Below are 10,171 nucleotides of genomic sequence, written 5' to 3'. Positions count from 1 at the left end.
AATAATTCAGTAACTAGCTTTTATTAGATCAAAAAATGATTGTTGCAACTACATTATGCTATATGATTTGTCCTCTTACAAAAAGAGGCTTGTTATTTATAACATTGTTTAGTTATATTACCATGTATGGGAAAATACCATGGGTAGATTTCCATTCGGATCATTACCATGGATACCATGGGCTGATTTCCATTCAGGTCATTCCTCCCTCCTTAGGAAGTAATGGTCCCCATTGCATGAAGTTCCCTCGGGAGAAGCTTTTGTCAAAGATGAGTTTTGGATGACCAAGTGTTGTCGAAGACAAGGGTTTTGGGTGGTTGACCCATAACCAAGGATTTTTGGATGACCCGTAACCATGATGCACGAAGATTTAATGATAGAGACACCCTGTAATGCTTGTGAGCCAACTATGAGATTGACAGTGTGTGGATAAGAAAATGGATTTCACTGGAAAGGGTTTTGCATGGTTGACCCATAACCATGATGAATGCAGAGCCGAGGATAGAGATACCCTGTAATGTTGGTGGGCCAACTGTGAGGTGGAAAGTGTGTGGCCGAGAAAATGGAATTCGTTGGAAAAGGGTTTTGTGTGGTTGACCCATAACCATAATGAACGAAGAGCCGATGATAGAGATACCCTGTAATGATGGTGGGCCAACTGTGAGGTGGAGAGTGTGTGGCTAAGAAAATGGACTTCGTTGGAAAATGGACTTCAGGAATAATGATTTTTGAGGGCTTTCTAGAAAAAGGTTCCATTGGAAAGCTGATATCTGCTTCTGATCACAACATGGCTTTTGGTGCAATAGCTCAATATCATTTGGTTTCTCTTGGTGTCATGCCTTTGTGTAGACCAACTAAAAATATTCACTTCTCTGGGCCTCTCACTAGCCTTGACGAGTGGAATCGAAGGGCAAGGCAAGGTTGGAGCAAGTGTTGGTGAGTGTGAGCAAGGAAAAAGCAAAGACAAGGAGTATGAGAGTAGATCCGACAGTGACGATATGGATGGTGGATCTGGAGATGACCAAGATGCAGCAGACAATCCCCCTCGCAAGAAATGATATCACAGACACACTCTTCAGCATATTCAAGAATTGGAAGCGCTTTTCAAGGAGTGCCCACATCCTGTTGTTCTTGGTGTGATGTCCTTTGAAGAGCAGCAACTTCGCATTGAGAATGCCCACTTAAAAGAAGAGTTGGATCGACTGTGTGCACTAGAAGGGAAGTTATTTGGCAGACCCATTCCTTTAATGCCATCTGTTCCATCCATGCCCAAATCATCCCTAGACCTTGGATTCGGTAGCATGCCCACTTCGTTGCCCTTAGCTAGTGCAGACTTGATGCACGGACCTGTTGGTGCTCGAACATGAAACATAATAGGTATTGAGAGGTCGATGTTGGTTGAGCTTTCTTTGGCATCCATGGAAGAGTTGTTCAAGATGGCTCAAGCAGATGAAACCATTTGGATTATGAACCTGGATGCTGGTAAAGAAACTCTCAACTATGAAGAATACATGTGCCAATTCCCTTCCATCATTACGCCAAAACGTATAGGCCTTGCCACTAAGGCTACTAGAGAAACTGGCATGGTGATCACAAACAGCTTGAATCTTGTTGAAACACTCATGGATGTGGATCACTGGAAGGAAATGTTCCCCTGCATGATATCCATGGTAGCCACAGTCGATGTAATATCGAGCAGAATAAGCAGGTAAAGGAATAGTGCATTGCAACTGATGTATGCAGAATTGCAAGTGCTTTCACCGTTGGTTCCTGCTTGAGAAGTTTACTTTCTTTGATTCTGCAAACAACATGTTGAGGGCGTATGGGCAGTGGTGGATGTATCTGTTGATGGCCTTCGAGATAATTCACCTACAGGATTTATGAAATGAAGGAGGTGTTAAAATAAGATAATTACTCCTGCATGAGGAGTTAGCTAAAAATAGAGAGTCAGTTAACTGAGTGATTGCATGAATGAGTGTTTGAGTGTTGAGTCAAGTCGAGTTAAGTGATAGACAACTTTGAGTGTGTGATTGCATGTAGTTGCATGTCAAGATATTTTAGGTAGTTAGCTAGTTGGAAAAGGTTTAAATACCCTTCACCGGGTTCATTGTAATCATCATATTTTGTGTGATCAATAGAAGAGAAACCACTCATGTTTTATGTGTGAATTGTGTTTTATCTCCTCTGCCTTTCCAACAAATTGGTATCAGAGCGAGGTTTAACAAATTAAATTGCAAACTCTGATCAAGAAAGAGCATCTGCTATAGCTATAGTCTGCAGAGTCCCACTGTGTGAAGAGTATCAAAATTTTTTTGGCATCATAGCCACCGCCGTGAGCAATAGAGTTGTGGTCTTTGAGTCACCTTACAAAACCACAACAGAGCCAAAGAGGTAGAGAGCCTACAGCCATAGCTTGCAACGCCAAAGTGTGTGAGGAGAAGTCACAGGAAAAAAATTCTGCCTCGGCGTCCGCAACTGTCATCAGTCCTCTGAGAATTGATAAGGCCTTGATAGTTGCGACGGACTCCAAGAAAAGTCAACACAACAAAATAAGCCTGCTCTTTTCGAAAAGTAAAGAGTAGGGTATATGTGAAAACTAAGTTTGAGATTTATTGCATGGATAAAGGGCTTTTATTAATTGGTTTATGAAGATCTATAAAAGGATTTTTTTTTAAAGGTGCAGTGAAAAGTTGTTTTAAGTTTTTTCAAGGGTTTTTTTCAAAGGTTTTTGAAAAAAAAAAATTTAAGTTTTTTTTTGAAATAGAAAACTTAAAGTTTTTAAAAGGGGTATTTAAAAAAAAAGCTTTGCAAATCTTATTAAAGGAGAAGTTTTTTAAAGTTTTTTTTTGAAGAGAATTATTTTTTGGAGAAAAATGGCTTTTTCAAATTTCCAGCCCCAGTTCCTACCATTTACAAGAAAATATTATGACGTGTGGGCCATCAAGATGGTGACAAGTTTGGGTTTTCAGAACCTATGAACGAAGAAGAAGAACAAGCTCTCAGTAATGCAGAGAGCGAACAATGGAAGAAAGACAAGAAGAAGAATGCATATGTAATGCAGCTTATTCAACATGGAGTGGACCTAGCAGTGTTCCAGAAGATTATGACCACGTCTTCAGCAAAAGTAGCATGGGATACTTTGGCGACAAACTATAAAGGTATGGCCAAAGTCAATATTGTTAAGTTGCAGAATACTAGGAGAGATTTTGAAAGTGTGTAGATGAAGGAGACAGAGGACATCGATTCTTTCATGAATCAGGCCATAACTGTTGTAAATCAGTTAAATATTTATAGTGAAGATATAAAATATCAAAGAGTGGTTGAGAAGGTCCTCTGATATTTGTCTACCAAATTTGATGTTGTGGTAGCAACCATAGAAGAAGCCAAGGATTTGGCATCATTGACAGTTGATGAGCTGATGGGATCACTTCTATCGCATGAGGCAAGGATAGACAGAAATAAGGATTCCACTTTAGAGATCGCTTTCAAAAGTCAGGTTTCTATTTCAAGAGACAGAGGTCGCGGCAGAAGTAGGATGAGAGGAAGAGGACGAAGCGGAAGATATGGTGGTCAGAGAGATGACCGAGAAGAGCATGAACATGCAAGTGGAAGCAACTACAAAAGCTTCAACAATAATCAAAGAGTTGACAAATCAAAGGTGAGATGTTATTACTACAATAAATTTGGTCATTATGCTCTTGATTATAGGAAGAAAATAGCTGATCAAGGGAACCAAAGAGCTAATGTCACTACAGAGAGCACTAACTCCATGTTCCAAGCTTGCCATACCATGCATGAACCTTCTACTAGTGTGTGGTTGTTAGACAGTGGTTAAAGTAACCACGTGACAGGAAACAAGGATTTGGTTGCAAATTTCGATCAATCTGTGAAAACAGAGGTAAAGTTGGGGACTGACAAGACTGTGGAAGTAGATGGAAAAGGAGTGGTCAACATTCTGACCAAGCAGGGGGAGCCAAAGACAATCTCAGAGGTATATTATGTTCCTAGTATCAAACATAGTTTGTTAAGTGTTGGTCAATTGACACAGAAAGGATACAAAGTTATCTTTCAAGGTCAATAAGTTGTTATATATGACAAGCCCCCAAGCATGCAACTGATAGCAAAGGTGCAGATGACGAGGAACACACTCTTTCCTCTAATTTTGAATTGCAGTGGTCAGGTGAGTTCTTTTATAGTTGCATTTTTTGATGAATATTGGTTATGGCACTTTCGATTTGGACACTTGCACTTTTCTGGTTTAAGATTGTTGCAGCAGAAACAGATGGTCAGAGGATTGCCTCCCATCAAAGAGCCTACTAGTACTTGTGAGTGTTGCATCTTGGGAAAACAACACCGTGAAAGTTTTCCAAATGGAGTTGCATACAGAGCAAAGTAACATCTTGAGCTAGTGCATACAGACTTGTGTGGACCTATGAGGACACAGTCGATTGCTGGAAGTTTCTACTTCCTCACTTTCATTGATGACTACAACAGAAAGACTTGGGTTTACTTTTTGAAGCAGAAGTCTGAAACTTTTGCAAAGTTCAAATAATTCAAAGCCTTAGCAGAGAACCAAAGTGATCGACAGATCAAGGTATTGAGGTCAGATCATGGTGGAGAATATGACTCAAAGGCATTCCATGATTACTGCAAACAACATGGGATCATAAGACAATTTACAACCAGGTACACACCGCAGCAGAATGGTGTAGCAGAGAGAAAGAACAGGACAATTATGAACATGGAAAGAAGCATGTTGAAAGGCAGAAACTTGTCTAATGAGTATTGGGAAGAAGCAGTTGCATGTGCTATTTATGTGATCAATAGATCTCCTACAAAGAGTGTGATGAACAGAGTACCAGAACAATCATGGTCAGGTATGTATTGCAGCGTATCTCATCTCAGAGTATTTGGATGTGTAGCTTATGCACATGTGCCTAAGGAACAAAGAGGAAAATTGGATGATAAAAGTGAAAAATGCATATTCATTGTTTATAGTGAGCAATCAAAAGCTTACAAATTGTATAACCCTGTCACAAAGAAGACCATAATTAGTAGAGATGTTGCGTTCAAGGAACAAGAGTCATGGAATGGAACTATAGACAAAACAACTGATGCACAAGTGCCACTAATGGAAGAAGATGATGTAGCAAAAAAGGAGCAACAAGAATCACAGGTGAAGACACCAAACAGAAACACACCAACAAGGACTCCAAGATTTTTAGAGTAGCATGGATCTTCAAGCAGATCAACAGATGAATATTCTCCTAACAATCAATCAAGTGATGAACCAAGCAATGGTAAGAGAAAGATGAGAAGTCTGAAAGATATTTATGATGATTTGGATGTTCAACTTTTGCATTGTTGTCATTCCAACCTTCTTCGTTTGAAGAAGCAATCAAAGATGAAAATTAGGTGCAAGCCATGGATGAAGAAATTGAAGCTATTGAAAAGAATGACACATGGGATTTGGTTGATTTGTCAAAGGACAAAAATCTCATTGGTGTGAAGTGGGTGTACAAGACAAAGTTGAATGAGAAAGGTGAAATTGATAGATTTAAAGCAAGACTTGTAGCAAAAGGATTCTCGCAACAACCGGGAATAGACTTTGGAGAAACGTTTGCTCTGGTAGCCAGATTGGATACTGTGAGAGCAGTTCTAGCCACAACAGCTTAGAACAAGTAGAAAGTATATCAGATGGATGTGAAATCAGCCTTCTTGAATGGAATTTTAGAAGAAGAAATTTATGTGCAGCAGCCTCTAGGATATGAAGTTGAAAGTAATGAAGACAAAGTTTACAGGTTGAAGAAAGCGCTCTATGGACTGAAGCAAGCGCCTAGAGCTTGGTATAGCAGAATTGATAGTTACATGATCCAGAATGGATTTTGCAGAAGCAACATTGAGCCTACCTTTTACACAAAGGTAAATAAGCATGGACAGATTTTGATTGTTTTCTTATATGTTGATGACATGATTTTTACAGGTGATTTTGACATAGATGAATTTAAAACAACCATGATGAAAGAATTTGAGATGATAGATCTTGGTCTCATGAAATATTTTCTTGGCTTAGAAGTTGAGCAATCTGAAAAAGGAATTTTTATTTGTCAAAATAAATATTCCAAAGATTTGTTGAAAATATTCAGGATGGAAAATTGCAAACCTGTCCCTACACCAGTTGCAACAGGGACAAAGTTAAGCAAGGATGATGAAGGATCAAATTTCAATCCAACTTATTCAAAAAATTGGTTGGTAGCCTCATGTATCTCACAGCTACAAGACCGGATATCATGCAAGGAGCGAGTTTGATTCCCATATTTATGGAGACTCCAAAGGACACACATTGGAGTGCGAGAAAACGAATTCTGAGATATATAGCAGGAACTAGAGATTGTGGCATTATGTATGCAAGCATAGATAAGAAGGATTTGATTGGATACACAGATAGTGATTTTGTAGGCAGTTTGGATGATAGGAAGAACACTTCTGGTTTTGTGTTCCACCTTGGTTCAGGTGTGATTTCATGGGCATCTAAGAAGCAGCCCATTGTGACACTTTCGTTAGCAGAAGTAGAATATGTAGCAGCAACATTAACAACATGTGAAGCAGTGTGGTTAAGAAGAGTGCTTGATGGACTCAAGCAAAGAAAACAAGGATCAACAACAATATATTGTGACAATACCTCAGCGATTGCACTATCCAAGAATAGTGTGTTTCATCAGAAGAGCAAGCATATTGATACGAGATATCACTTTATTAGATAACTTGTGAGAAATGGAGAAGTTCATGTGAAGCCTTGTAAATCGAGTGATCATTGGATGATATATTTACTAAGTCATTAGCACAAGATGTGTTTGAGTTTCATAGAAGAAACTTGGGTGTTGTAAGCCTAGCTGAGACATAGACCAGCAGGCATGTTTGAGTTGTCATGAGTTATGTTTTAGTTTAGCAGTCATAATTAAGGGGGAGTGTTAAAATAAGATAATTACCTGCACGAGGAGTTAGCTAAAAACAGAGAGTCAGTTAACTGAGTGATTGCATGATTGAGTGTTTGAGTGTTGAGTCAAGTCGAGTTAAGTGATAGATGACTTTGAGTGTGTGATTGCATGTAGTTGCATGTCAAGATATTTTAGGTAGTTAGCTAGTTGGAAAAGGTTTAAATACCCTTCACTGGGTTCATTGTAATCATCATATTTTGTGTGATCAATAGAAGAGAAACCACTCATGTTTTATGTGTGAATTGTGTTTTATCTCCTCTGCCTTTCCAACAGGAGGTTTCCTTCTGGTTTTTTTTATTCAGAACATGCCCAATGGGTATTCCAAGGTGACATGGGTAGAGCATGCAAAGTATGATGATCGTGGAGTGCACAGGCTTTACTATTTTCTGTTAAATTCTGAGATGGCCTTTGGAGCACATCACTGGCTGGAAACTTTACAAAGTTAGTGTGAGTGTCTTTTTATTCTCATAGCAACAACAAACGTTCTAGCAAGAGATTCCACAACCATACCAACTCCAAATGGGTGTCGCAACATGTTGAGACTTGCGCAATGCATGCCGGATAATTTCTGTGCTGGAGGGAGTGCGTCGACTATACACACCTGGAATAATCTCTCTGGTAACATTGATGACAATATTCATGTTATGACAAGAAAGAGTGTTGATGACCCTGGAGAGCCACCTGGCATCGTGCTGAGCGCAACCACATCAGTGTGGCTTCCCGTTTATCTGCAAATATTATTTGATTTCTTAAGGGATGAGAGACTTAGAAGCGAGTGGGATATACTGTCAAATGGAGTTCCAATGCAAGAAATGGCTCACATTATGAAAGGATAGGATTCTGGCAACTATGTTTCTCTTCTAAGAGCAAGCGCCATGAATTCTAATCAAAGTAGAAACATGTTGATCTTGCAAGAGACTTGCACAGATGCATCGAGGTCTCTTGTAGTTTATGCTCCAGTGGACATCTCAACCATGCACGTGGTTATGAGTGGTGGTGATCCAACTTATGTTTCCCTCTTACCCTCTAGTTTTACCATTCTTCCAGACATACCAGAATGCAGGCCCCTTGCACTAAACCCTACTGGAAATGGCGTTGGTCACATAGATCTGTCAAAGGTCAAATGATTGAAGCAAATTTCAAAGAACTGGATAGCTCTGATCCTCGGTTTCTTATGGGAGAAAAATCTATAGGACCATATAACCCTCTTCCGCTAGCATTTCGCCACAAAATTGGTATCATCCATGATGAATGACTTAGACAGAACATGATAGAACCAGGCAGGTTGATATCATCGCATTTAACAATGCCCCAAGTTCTGGCAGAAAGTAGGTTTATACTACTTTAAAATATTTCTTTTGCGCAACCAATGACCCAACCAATTGAATAAGCTCTTGCAGAACATTGACGTCTTGTACCCACACACAAAATTTATAGCCAAAACTTGACATCAAACAACCAGATATGCATATCATGAACTCATCAAGAACTCATTCAAGGTCTACATTAAATAGAAACCATCATCACCAAATTAGATCTGGGGAAAAAAATTAGGTTAGGAAACTCCTACTCTGATACTATTGATCCAGATCTTGTGGGGGCCCCAAGATCTGAGTAATTGCTGCACCAGGAAAAGAACGAAAGTAAACCCAAACCAGAAAATAAATCAGTAACTAACTTTTATTAGATCAACAAATGATTATTGCAACTACATTGTGCTGGATGATCTGTCCTCTTCCAAAAAGAGGCTCGTTATTTATAACATTGTTTAGTTACATTACCATGGGTGGGAAAATACCATGGGCGGATTTCCATTCAGATCATTACCATGGGCAGATTTCCATTCGGATCAGCTAATGTGAGAGGAACACTTATCTCAATGAAAATAACCACTGAATTAGGGATGATGGTTCTCCAACCAACCATAGACGACTACAACCAGTTTTCTTATGCAACGGTCACCCCCGAGCCATATTCCATGGATGGAGAGGACCACTCTAGTGGTGAAATGATGCTTCCAGTTGGACTAGAAATCCCATAAATGTTTCCTAACAACCATAGCTCCTCTGCGCTGCCTCCAAGTGGGTACATGAATCAACCTTCACTTGAATCTCTCAGTAATTCCAACTCAACCTCTGGAAGAACATCCTACTTCCTCACATAACTCAACCCCTCCACTTAGTAAACTATCCATTGTTCAAACTCAACCTCCTAGTAGTTAGTGTATAATCTATCCCAAATATTGTAAGCCAATCAGATTGATCCATCGAGTTCCTTGTTTCCATTTCTTTTGTTAGCCTTGTAATCTCTTGCTTTCCAATGAACTAAATGCCACATAGTTCCTAACTCCTTACCTACCATCTATCCCAAACAACATATCCTCCACAACCCTGGAATTAGTGTCCCTTGAATCAACCCATGTTTAGTTTATTTAATTTACAATAAGTAGGGAAATGTAATTGGGATTATTACAAAATCCCTGTTAAAATTTTTGTATCCAAAATGCCCCAACCTCCTCCATCGTATGAGCTATTTATGACATATGAACTAGGTGAAATTTCCTCATCTGACTGTGACCAACCCATAGAAATTTGGCAATGATGGCATCTATTTTATGTATGATCTCCATAGGAAGCATAAATAAATGCATCTAGTATACTGAAATAGTTTGAAGAACAAAGTTGATCAATATCAATCTCCCACCAAGTGATAGCCATTTGTTCATCCACACAACCAGCTTCTTGTTGAACTTACTAATCAACCAATCCCAATCCTGAATGCCATAATTGTTTTGTTTTAATTTGAATCCAAGGTAACTGAAACCCTCATATATGTGAATCAAGTTTATCTCAAAGATGCGACATATATCGTTGATCACTGTCTCATCCCTAGAATCCACAATCAATTTTGATTTTTCCTTGTTCATAAAGATACGTAAAGCATCCCAAGAGGATGTAAGGATCATATGAAAGTGATTGCATTCATTAACATGACCTATCCATCAAATATTAAATCGTCCATGAACATCAAATGAGTGATGTTGGTGTGCCTTGTCAACCAAACTCCCTTTATCAAGCCCTTGGATCTTACATCATCAATATTCCTACTCAAGCCATCTATAACAAGCAAGAAAAGGAGTGGCGACAATGCATAACCTTGTTGGAGACCCCTTC

The 10,171-nt window shown here is 39.1% G+C and overlaps 1 pseudogene; it reads left to right on the top strand.

The window, feature by feature from the left end:
- Positions 1–688: 688 nt before the first annotated feature.
- Positions 689–8,125, top strand: LOC149255064 (homeobox-leucine zipper protein ANTHOCYANINLESS 2 pseudogene; annotated as a pseudogene).
- Positions 8,126–10,171: the final 2,046 nt, after the last annotated feature.

The sequence above is a fragment of the Pinus tabuliformis genome, chromosome 7 (genome assembly GCF_031772625.1).
Source record: "Pinus tabuliformis cultivar Carrire ecotype Pingquan chromosome 7, CPIR1, whole genome shotgun sequence".
In the NCBI taxonomy this organism is placed as follows: domain Eukaryota; kingdom Viridiplantae; phylum Streptophyta; class Pinopsida; order Pinales; family Pinaceae; genus Pinus; species Pinus tabuliformis.
This window is presented reverse-complemented; position numbering and strand designations above follow the sequence as displayed.